At 45.2% G+C, this 12,385-nt stretch overlaps 1 protein-coding gene across 17 annotated transcripts in view; it reads right to left on the reverse strand.

The window, feature by feature from the left end:
• Window positions 1-4,228, reverse strand: part of PROM1 (prominin 1) — a 62,510-nt gene extending 58,282 nt beyond the window's left edge. For 12 of the 17 annotated variants that reach the window (XR_005564394.1, XM_039383567.1, XM_027729443.2 and 9 more), the window contains exon 1: window positions 4,126-4,228. The gene's annotated coding sequence lies outside the window, so the exon portion shown is untranslated. Of the gene's footprint in view, window positions 1-3,922; window positions 4,009-4,125 lie in introns of those variants that run through there. The other 5 variants (XM_027729452.2, XM_039383570.1, XM_027729450.2 and 2 more) reach the window with 2 other exon arrangements.
• Window positions 4,229-12,385: the final 8,157 nt, after the last annotated feature.

A 12,385-nucleotide genomic window follows, 5' to 3' on the forward strand; every position in this document is an offset into this window, starting at 1 on the left:
AACTTAGGTTTTTTCCACACATAAAAACTAAGTGGGGAAACAAATTATTTTGCCTTAATGACAGAACAGTGAAGATCGTAGAAGTCTGATATACTACTATTCAACTTGGTTTTCTTAAAAGAGGTTTGAACAATTTTTCTAAGTCAGGTTTATGTTTTCTAAGTCAGGGAATTGGTAGGTGTGATTGTGAAAGCTGAAATGGAGAAGATGACTTCCTTAACTCGTGTCTTAAGGCAAAGCATGTTCTCTGTGGTGCATTCTGCTATTCTAGAAAGAGAGCAGAAGAGAAAGTACACATGAGCTTTGGGTTTTTTTGATAGATTTTAGACTAAAGACAATTTAGAGTCTATCTAATTGCACAAACGGGCAAATAAAGCACCGTCAAAATATCCCCCCAACATGGGAAAACAATCGCTACACCTGCTAGAAATGCAAAGTCATGTATTAACCAAGACAAAGTGGGCACTTTCAAGACAAGGACACTCCTTGTACCACAAATACTAACAATATCCTGCTAAGTGGAGACACATAAATTTTCAATTCCGAAGACACTACTAAAGTCTCCAACTCCTCATAATTTTCAGTCAAGTTTTTATAAAGTTCAGGTGAGTTTCATACAAATCAAAGAATCTGCAGAATTCTGACCATACTCCATTCTCCCTTTGTTGGCAAATGCATCACAGTAAACACGGTATATATAATCCTCCAGTCTGACACCAGTTCTCCTCTATACTACATAAAACACTAATATATTTTCAAGGTTATATTAATAATGATCAGAAACTTGTGGAAACACCGTTAAACCTATAAGTCAGGATACCTCTGAGTATCCAATATGTATTCAACCTACTTAAAAATAACTCAGATGTAAAAAGTTCCCAGCAGTTATCCTTTTCTTGATATCTAAAAGAAACTTAGCTGGGAGCATATTAGTAGTTAAATATGCTGGATAAACAGCATTAAAGAGAAAAAATCTATCCATGAAACTTGTAATTGTAAGAACTGCAAGAATGGCATACACAGTGGTGACACATATAAAGAGAACTCAAGTTCTCTTAGCAGTTTATGCTAATCTTCATTGCAGCATGTGGCCATCTCATTTCTTCAGACACAGTGTGGCATCACTGCAGTCAGTGAGCTACAGGCACTGCCATTACAACTCTCCCCAAGTTCAAGTAAACAGTGAATGTAAAGAAGCTGTGTGAAACTTTGAAATGCTTACATTAATTATCAAATAAGCTACTCATTTCACTACTGTGTTTCAATAAAAAGAGAAACCAGAACCACACACCCCATGAAGATACATAACAAGATATATAATAATGAAAATCTTTAAATTATTTTCTGTTTGCAAGTGGCCATCTTTAAAAGATTCAAGCTTTTGTATTTTATTCTGTAGTTAACACTAATATTCTACACATGCAAGTCACTAAACATAATTCCTGGGGTTTTAAATGCTATCTGTTGATAGCTCACACATGCAGCAGCATTATCATATCTCAGATATATCCTATCCATTATTAAAAATATTGTAATCTTTTCCAAAACCAGTAAAACTTCAGCACCTCCACTGTAATTTTAACAAGGGGAGAGGAGACAGAGCAAGATGCATTAGTTCAGCAACTGCTTCCATGATACATCAACTCCAGATAACAGAGCTCAGAGGCAGCAGGATATCCAGCTCATTGTTTCAATGGGACTGGCCTCCTTCTGTTCAACACTGCAATTCACGCAAATACAACACTGCAGTGCACTGATGCAACGATGATTAACCCCGTGAACTGAAATTCAATCAACCAGGGGCTACGTTGCTAAAGCTCAATGGTGGATCCCGCTGGCAATGAACCAGGATGGGGCAGGATGATGGAAGATGCAGTTGTCCATAGGAAGCCCACACAAAGGTGCTGGGTACATTTGTTACATTTTTTAATTATACATTTGAAGATCCAAGTCCATAATCCCCTTGAGTGAGATTGCATCCGAACCAGCAACCACCCGAAGAGTGAAACGAATGAGAAGAGCCACAAAACAGATAGTTACAGGTAGATTAAAAATCCTAAATATGCATCAAAAAAGACCAAACCCACACCACCACCTTTCCATTCAAGAGACCCAAAAGAGCAAGCCTAGTTAGATGCTGGTAAGCTAAAAAGGTCTAGTTTTCTGTAACTAAATCTGCCCTAAGCCTACCAACATTTACAACCTGTTGCCATAGGAGGAGCAGGAAGCAAATAAACCTAGCAAGCACTAGGGACTGACTGCAGAATAGGAGCCTGGCAGCTCTGAGAAATACTACACAAATAGTATCTTCCACACAAGGCAGCCTCAGTACGCACCTGACTTGCTTGCTGTATGTTCAAAATGAGTAAGTGCTCAAGTGATGAAAAACTGGGTATTCGGAATCCAGTTTGGTTTGAGCAGCTTCTCAATAATTTCAAAATACATAAATTAAAAAAGCAGCATCAAAAAATCCTGCTGTTTTACAAGTCACAGCCATTTGCAAACAGAAACAGACCTGTAAAAATTCCAGGGGAGATACCTTCCTTTGAACATCAGCAGGTCTGATTTTCAGCTGACTGCATAAATATTTAAAGCACATTTTCACTAAATAAACAAATATATATAACTTGATTTTAAATGATGCATTTACCCCAGTATTCATAGAGCATTTCTTGTGAGATTACTTTTCAGCATCACACAGAAAATTTTAAAACACAGTACGTCCAGCCCATAAACAGGCAGTTTTTGGCAAAGGTGAACTGATGAGTGCCGCCTACATGTCCCAACACCAAGGTACCAAGATACGACAGACCCCACATACACCCACTAGCAGCTGAGACCAAGCCTTTCCCTCATCCCCTTTCCAATTACTAAAACCGTGGAGACCTCTTCCTCTAACATGCTGCTTAGTCCTTGATCTGCAAACTGCAGAGTAGCGCGGGTACCGCAGCTCTGCCTCTGCTGGAATACCGGCCGATGTGGTAGTTTCTTCAGCTGCTCGCTCTGCATGTGTGTGCACAAGATACAACCCTACGTTTACCACCACATCTGCCCCTTTCCCCCAGCTCTCGGATGAGGATCCCGGCTCACTGCAGAGCTCACCCTGACGAAAAAAACGCGCGGCCACCCGGGGCGTGCCAGCGCGATGTGCCCAGGTGCTCAGCGAGCAGCCACCGCCAGCACCGCCCCAGGGAGCTCCTGCGGGGCGGGCGGCAGCCGCCGCAGCGCTGCCGTACCGAGCGGGACCGGCGGCAGCGGACGGGCCCTGTCCCCGCTCACAGCCCCGCCGGGGGGTCGCCTCCTTGCCCCCCCTACCCCTGACGAGCACATTTCGAGGACAGCACCCTGTCCCCGTCCGCCTCCCTGGGACGGCTCAGGCCCCACCGCCCGCCCCCCGCCCCAGGCAGGTGCCCTCAGCGGCCGCCCTCGTTCTCCTCCTCGCCGCGGAGCGGCTCCCCCTCGCCCCAGAGATCTGTGGGGCTCTCCCCGCCCAGCTCCCGCCGCTACTCTCCGTTCAGCGCCCGGCAGCTCTGAGCAGCCCCCCGACCCCTCCGCAGCCGCCGCAGCCACACGCGGCCCCCCGAGGAGGGACCGCGCTGCCCTCGCCGCGCCGCGCCCACCACCCCACTCCGCTGGCTCAGCGGGCGGGCCCGCCCCGGCTGCCCGCGGACCGGCCGCATCCCCCCGCCGTGCCGCAGCCCCCTCCCCGCGACCGAACCCGTCCCTCCCGCCATCCCGCTCCCCGGCCCCACTCAGCACCGACCTGCCCCCGCCTCACCGCGCGCTCTTGGGGCGCCTCCATCCTGCTGCTCCCCGGTCCCACAGGTCGCTCGCCCAGCCCCGGCTAAGCCCTCCGGGATCCCTACCGACCCCCTTCCCGACGGCAGCCCCACTCCCTCCACAACCACCCCCTCCCCGTCACCTGGTTTCTCACGGCAGCTCCCCGCCCGCCGACCCTTTCCTCCCGCAGGGGAAGGGGCCGTGCTCTCACGGCCAGGATCTTCTGCCGCCCGCAGCGGGAGAAGGCGGAGGAGCCTCACCGCCGCCTGCTGCCCGCCCCCCCGGCCTGGCGGAGCCGCCCCGGGACCCCTCTTCACGTCCCCCCCCCCCGCCCGCAGCACTCACCGGCCAAGCGGGCACAGCGATCCGGAGGCGGCGGGCACGGCCAGCACGGCACAGCCCGCCCCGCTCCGCCTCAGAGCGCCGCGCCAGCCGTGCTGCCGGTGCCGCCCGCGCATGGATTACGGAGGGCGGGCTCTGCTCCGGACCCGGGCTGCAGGACCACCCCGGCAGCCCGGGATGGAGGGGGGAGGAAGAGGAGGAGCGTGAGGGCTTTAACCACGGAGGGTCGGGGCGGGCGACTGGGCGCTGGGCAGGGGGAGAGGTTTCGTGGAGCGGCTCTTCCGAGGCGGCCGAGCGGGTCGGGCTGAACCTGCACCCGTGCGGGTGGGAGCGCGCAAGGCTTGGCGACCTGTTGCATCCGGGCCGGCTCCTGCCCTCTCCCCGACCGGGAAGGGGCTCCCTCCGCGACCCAGGGCCGGGCTCCGCCGAGGCACATCCCGCTTCGCCGTCCCAGGGGTGGCCGTGCCACCTCCCCTCGGCGATTTCTTCTGGGGGTTGGTTCGAGGTCGAGCGGGTTTGCTTTTCCCGTCAAGATGACTTACTCCATTAGCTTTCGAAAAAACCATCTTGTTTTACCTTTCTCGAGGGGTGTCCTTATTGCCTGATGGGTTTAGCGTTTCCTTTAGGGCTGTTATCCATGTCCCTAAGTGTTTTTTTTTCCTGAAGACCAGTGATTTATTGGTAAAATGAGAAGTGTTTTTCCTACAGTAGCATACACTGTCAAAGCCTCCAGTGCTTTCCTCCTTCACCCTTTTGTCATTTTTATTTGCAGCTTTTGTATTTTAATACAGTTCCTCTCTTGCAATATTAAAATATAACAATGATTCTTGCCTCTCTTACTAGACCCTTCATTAATCAGCATGACAAATGCTTTGCAGGGCAAAGCAAGAATTTTCACTGGACATCCAAGGTTGTGCTGGGTCCTTGGAAATCCGTAAAACACTGATGGAGAAGGCAGTTAGTCTCCCTTTTGGCAAGCAGAAAGAAATCTTTCTGGCAGCAGTCTGCACTGCTAACGCAAGTTTGGCATTAGCCAAGGGTTTCTCCAGAGGTGGCATTTAGTGTTGCTGAAGTCTACCTGTATTTCAGCTCAGGGCATTTGCCAGCAGTGTCCATCAAAGAACAAGTTGCCACATTGGCTGTGCCTAGAAAGAACAATTATTCTGACCACAGTTAACCCTGGACTTGTTCAGCAGGAGGACGCATAAAGGTACAACCCAAAATGGAGTGGCACTGAGCTGCAAGACAGGCTCTTGTCCTAGTTCTTATAGTTGTCATAATGTACTCTAAGCAATGCGTCAAAGAGAGACAGCACTGTAGTCTTGGGGAAAACACAGAAGACGTTGACAAAAGGAGAGATGTGTTAAATTAACCAGGTAGTCCTCAAAAACAGAAGTACAGTTCCTGTCTTGAGCTTTGGATGAAACTTACTGTAAATACAAGAGAATGTTCCTTCCAAATAATGGGCTGTGAGTGCCCAACACTATTAATGAGACAATCTGGTGAAGTTGATTCCCTTGCTTCCATTCAGGGTTAAATCAAAAAGCCCAAATCTTACTGACCTCAGTGACTTGTTTGACTGATTTTAAGCTGCAGGATGAAGGCATATGACTACAGTGATAAATAACTGCAAGGGTGAAATAGGCTGTAGGAGCTTAAGAGAATGTGGAAATGCAGAGGAGAACAACATGGAATGAAGTTACATAAAATCTTGACTTGCTGGAGCCAAAGACACTTAGATTTTCTTTGGGGTCACTAATTTATACAAGTTACAGGTTTTCTGCCATTTATGGTAGGCTACCACAGTACTTCTGGATGAGAAATGTCTGCAGTTTACATAAACAAGGACACGCAACTAGAGTTACAGGAAAAAGATATTAGCTTTCAGAGAAAAATAACCTAAATCAAGACCAACATTATTAATGAAGACATTTCTTCAGTAGACTAAGCCAACACTTATTTTCTAATTAGTATTATCCATGTATAACAGATTTCCTGTTTATTTTTAGGGATGATGCTGTCAATATAAGAAAGCTTTTCAGTCATATCTGAGTCTTTTTGTACGACTAGTATCTAGCCTGAAATAAGGAACTTGCCTAAGGTGTCTGGAAGTGACTGAGTTAAGATAATTTATATCATATAAGGTACTGAAAATATGTTCTCTTAGTAGCACCTAGTTAAAATGTCAGAGCTTGTCACTGTGAGATGCTAAATGGAAGCATGACCTCTTCAGCTGCTTCCCATTACATTGCTGGCAACCCCAAGTATATGTCTGACCTGAAACCGCTCTGAGCAGCTGTTGACCTTTCCTTGATGTTTCTTCTCTGCTAACTGCATGTCAGGTAGAGACAGGCAGTGGGAAATACTGCACCGGTTTGCAGCCCTTTCCTTTGCTCCTTGCCTCCCTGCCACCCAAATCACAGCTGTGCCCAGGCTTGCTTAGCTGCACACTCCTGTGGGCACAGTGAAGGATGTGCTGGTATGTGGTTTGCCTACACGTGTAACACAGTCATGTTAGAGAAGCAAAATATATAAAAACAGCATGGAGTCTTAGCAAGATCAGAGAGCATCAAGAAAACTTGTCCTCCAGGCACTGCACCATCTTCTATTTGTGGTCCTTTGTGCTTTATTAGAGTGATTAGGCTAAAATTAATCAGAATGCCTTCCAGATCTGCTCTTTGGGGGCCAAAACTTTTAAATGTCGTCTGCACTCGGGGCTGTGGTCAGGTTCCCAAGGCAGCTGAACCCCTAATTGCTCACATAAATGGGGAAGTGGTCTTTCGAACCACAGTGCCTGCCGTAGGTGATAAAGCCTCTGAAAACCTGCTGTATAAGCATTCAAAACAGGAACAGCTGGATGAAAAAACCTGGCCCATACTCTATGGTGAGCATTTGAAAATCTGGCTATGTATCAATCTCTGTTATCTCAGACAAAAATCCTCAGATAACAGAAAGATACATGAGATTTAGAGCTTAACTATAATGGTTGTATCATGTAATTGATTTTTAAGTAGAGCTTGTGATTAAAGGTCTATTAGATAAACAGCTTTTTTCATTAGCTGAGAGCCAAGCTAGGCATAGTATTCCCTGGAGAGTTTTAAAATCATAACTCCAAACTTTCCACCTCCCAAAAATAAAAGGGTCAAGGTAGAAAACCTCTTGTATTATGTTTAGTCTTCCTCTGACTGTTTTCTGAGCGTGTGTTTAGGGAGAGAAGGGTGCATGGAAGTGAGGGAGGGGAGCAGTTGCCTTCCCTGCACCGGGGTTATGGAGAAAAGTGATTTACACCCTTTGCCAAGAACATGTCAAGGAGTGAATTCTTCCAATACCCCAAAATCAAACTAGTCTACCAATCCCTGTCAGCTTTACCCTTCAGCCCAATGCCTGCCCACTTGGCTCATCTTTCTGTGGATTATAACCTCTGAGTCCTTCCTTGCCCTCTTCCACCATGCACTCTGACTAGCTCTGCCCTTCTTCCTGCTGCTCAACATCACCCTTCCCTTTGGTTCTGGCTTAGCCCTTTGGATTTTGCCAGCCCTCCCAATTAGCTAATGCTGCCCAGCAGCACCCACCACCTACCCACATACCCCATGCCTTCCTTCTGCTCAGCTCCCCATCAGCACTGTTTCTCCCCTCTCCAACATCCACAGATGCAGCCCTCTTCATCCTTAATTCTCCTGTGGGATGCAAGGCTTAAGGGATTACAGGCTGTATGAGTTCACAACCCGAACTCCAAGCTGTGAACTCTTCCAGGCTGGAGCCAGGCTAGCCCAGGCTCTGCAGGCTTTGGGAGAGGAGGGAACTGAGGTTTTAGCAAGCAGGAGGAACATGTTGCTGTATTAGACAGAAAACACGTAAAATTTGAAAGAGATAGAAGGGTCCATAAAAATGGTGAGAAACAGCACAATTGCTGTGTGCTATACTCTGACATATATTTGCCTAATTTGCTTACTCCCGAGGGAAAATAAAAAAAGGAAATGGACAACCTTACTCACATTAATTTTCAAGCTTAGAAAACAACACAACCTTTCATTGTAGCCCTCTGATTCATGCCAATTTAGCATATAATTTCAATGAGGATTGCCTTCATTTGAATGGAAGATTTATCCTGCTGTATATCCCTTTAGAATGCCTTCAGAGAGTTGATATTTTGTCAGCTACACATCTTGCCATTACGCTCTGCTGTGCCCCTTTCTTATGACTGTGATAGGTCTGCATGACAACTTGTCAAGGAACTTAAAAATTATATTCATTGCTTTTCATTTGAGGAAACAAACCACTAGTAGTTGCTATAACAGGTTTCACAGTTAAACAGAGATACAAACTGACAGGGATTGCATGATGCATGTACTTGGAGCTTGTATCTTCTTTTATGAGCTCCCCCCTATCTGTTTTTCCATCATTTCTGTTTTTTTTCTGCTTGCAAGCTTTGATGCTTGACATCCTGATAAATTACCATCTCAGGAATGCTTGAAACTAAAATGGGAAAGGTACGCGTCTTTTTGACACTGGAACAAAAGAAGCATGACTTGGTTCTAATGCTGTGTGATAACAGATTGGGGAGCAATGGCCAACCACCCCCCCCCGATTTTGGTTCCAGCTCTAGCAACTTACACTTCTCTGGTGACAAAAAGGTCAGCATCTCCCAGGTTCATTCTGTGGGAACTGTATGTAATGAGTCATCTGATAGAGGATGTGGCCATATCAGCAAGGGCATTTCAGTTTGTTAGAAAGCAACTTATGGGTTTAAATAAATGCTTTCAAATGAAGTCCTGAAAACCTCTTGCACAAGTGTAATTTCACCTGATAGAAAAAAAGATTTTAAATAAGGATGCTTCTGTTTACCAAACTTGAACATGCAGTTTGGTACCTTTCCCCTCAGAAAGGAGGGTACAGCCATGGGGCACATCTGTTCTCAACACTGGTAATTCCTTGCTTGTGACCAGTTAATCACTGACCACCAGTACAGCTGTTTCTTGTGGTACAGTGGTAACTTATTGGGGGCACATACAGGCTTCAGCCAGGCTGGGTCCCACAGGCACAGTGACAAAGTTGAGTCCTGACTAACGAAATCACTGTGCAGATGATGCAAGTGGGCAGCAGGTGTATGTGATACAGCACCGAGCATAACCTGTGGCCTCACCTCAGGCTACAGTCATGGACACCCAAAGATAGGACTTATGGGTTCTTTGTTCTCTCTTATGGCTTATTTTTTCCATTTGTTTTTGTTTTAATGAATGCATTTATACATTTCTTCTGAAAGCTAGGATCTGAGATGGACTGCTTGGACAGAGGCAAGAGAGGCTGTAATATATGGTTTACACGAACTATGCATCCAGTGCATGTAAGTTAGAACAGAACACTACAGAAATAATCAGCCAAACCAAGTACACACATGAAAGCTAGCACAGAAGCAAAGTGAATTATCTTGATAGTCATTTGTCAGAAAAAAAAAAAAGATATTTTCCTCTCTGTTTCATCCCTGTGATAAGCAGAAGTCCCCTCAGCACAGGGTGACTATCCCATGCTTCCCACAAAATGTAATCCTACCTCAGGAGCTTAGCTGCTGCAGTGACCTTCTTTTGTCTGCTTGTTCATAGTAAAATCTGTCTGACGTGAGTAAAGAAGATTGGAAGAAGGTTATTTTTAGTATCAGTATAAAATAATCTGTAGCACAACAAAATGCAAGAAAGAAAGGTGGTGTCATTCTCCCTGTTTCCAAGGAGAATGACACCACCACCTACAACATCTTGTAGGAAGCACATAAACAACACACGTTGCAGGATTAACCTGACAGGGCCCCTCCGCTCTAGTTTCTATTATTAACTTTACACCTAGTGCAAGTCTCCTCAAATGAACTATATGAGGTATAATGATTTATCTTACACAGACTATACCTCAGCTGAAAATTTATTAGCAGAATAGTAAGGGCCTGGGTTTTATAAGGTGATGAACTTTTCCCTCCCTCTCCTCATGTTCAATTGCATGCTTAAAAAAAATACCATTTCTATCCTTCCCCACCCCAAGCTCCCCCTTTCAGCTGAATGGTTGGGATAGCAGCCTGCTATCCACAAGCTGTTATCACACAAACCAGAAGTGCAACTTCTCCCCTTTGCCACCTCAGAGCTTCAGCTCCCTCCTTGGTCTTCTCAAGTTTGGTACAAAAATGTTCATTATGACTGACCAAAAGACTGCAACACCAACAAGAACACACTCCAAGCAAAATGACAGTTTCTTTTCTGTAATATAGTGGGGTTTTTTTTTCAAGGAAAATGTTTTCAGAATTTTATGGAGGATATTGGCTTTTCCTTTCCCTAATGTTCTTATTAATTTATAATTTCCAGTGTTTAACCTGCCTGCTAATAAGCTATAAGAGTGAAGTATTTGCACTGTTGAACCATACAAGATATAAAAAAGAGAAGCTGACCTTTAACTCTGCTTCTTTGTCTTTTTGCCTGGGTTGGTTTTCATATTATAAGTATTTCATGGAAACATTAAGCCTTTGAGAACAGAGAACATTTATAGCACTAGAGAACACCTGAGATTTGTTGCTTTACAGTCTGTGGCCTTAAAATCTAGCCTGAGTTAAGAGGTAGCACATATCTATATTTGTGCAGGCAGCAGAGCAAGAATCAGCCTCGTGCTCCAAGATCCGCAGTGTGCTTCTTGGTTCTGCCCTGCTTCAGGCTACAGCTTCCCTCCCTCTCTGCTTGAGTTCACAGTTGAGCTGATGAGTACAGCAGGGGTGCATCCATGTTGTCATGCTGGTTTGCTCTTTGCTCAAGTTTCCAGTCTCTGTCTGCATAAATATTAGTTCACATGTAATCTTCAGACTGGCACAGGTCAAGGAATAGTGAAGTCTGGGTGCAAGTCATTCACCTGAGAGTGTCCCACAGTCTGCAACCTTTGACCTGGGAATGGAGGCCCACATAGGCACAGAAAACAGACACATTGCACACATAATCTGAGCAAAACAAAGACTAACTTTCATCCTCAAATTTACTCAAACCTGCTTTCACTCAAACCTGTTTGCAGTAAGTCCTGAAATCTTTGGTCTATACCGCATCCAGTGAAAAAATGAATGATCAAGTGTTGTTTCAAAAGCTTCTTGATTCATAGGTTTTTTATTTCTAAGCCAGAGACGACTATTCTGATTACTTTACATATGATTCATGTGCACTACACACATGAAGCCATGAAGACTCACATACTAGTTTCAATATTAAGCTCATCAGGTATGGCAGACTCCTGGAAAGAGGCACCAAGGTTTCAGGTGACAGTAGAACTTGGTTGTACTGTGAACAGTCTGAAAGGCCATCTTCTCTCATTATTTAAGACTAAAATTTTAGCCTTCACCTGAGTTGCCCAGTTTAATTTCCCAATTTATTTTCCACTCTTTTGAACAACCTCATAATAGTGATGACCAGTGCAGTGGCTCCACAGTACCAAGCAATACCAAAGAATTAGTTGTGGTACCACTCAGTGATGATACTAGTCTTCAAGTCTAACCTCTGCATCTTGGCCCAACACTGTTTGGTGCCATTTCACCTTTGTGAGATTATTTTAGTGTTTTCCTTTGACAAACTGAAGGTGTTATGGTAGTGTAGCACTGCTCTTGAAGAGAATCTTGCTAGGTAGGACTTCAATGCTTTTTTTCTTTTCTTTTTTTTTTTTTTTCCTGAACTAAGTATTAGAAAGAAACATGTTAAATAATAAGACAAGTTTTAACACCTACCAGCACTGATATTGCCTGGACACTTGCTTGAAATAGTGCCTGTGATTGTGTATTGCTGGTTTTTCCTGACATCAAGTCTGGTACAAGCTACACAGTGTAGAAAAAGAGGGTCAGCGCTTGGAAGAGGCAGTGATCCAAAGTGGACATGACAGATAGCAGACTGGAATTTTGGTGCCGATTCCAACTAGAAAGCAGCAGTATTCTCTTCAGCATATAAAGCCTGCAAATCGTACGTAGCTGCTAAGGTAGAAAAGGCCTTTTGACAAATCTGGAAGCCATTGTTTATTATTCTAATGCTTTATCTATAAATCTGAGCCTTACTCATATTGTGGCAGCCTTTCTGCTCTTTAATTCCCTGAACATTGAATTACAGACATTTGAAGAGCTGAGGTCTAATAGCTTAGAGCTTAGATTGCAAACTCCTATTCCCACTCCTCTCACTAAATGGACACTTCATTAGACTCCTCTGCATTTCATCCTTCCCATTTGATGAGGTGCTCACAGAAAGGCCTTACAAAACATCCAGGA

The sequence above is a fragment of the Pipra filicauda genome, unplaced genomic scaffold (genome assembly GCF_003945595.2).
Source record: "Pipra filicauda isolate LSUMZ 115617 unplaced genomic scaffold, ASM394559v2 scaffold316_size853178_pilon, whole genome shotgun sequence".
NCBI classification, from domain to species: domain Eukaryota; kingdom Metazoa; phylum Chordata; class Aves; order Passeriformes; family Pipridae; genus Pipra; species Pipra filicauda.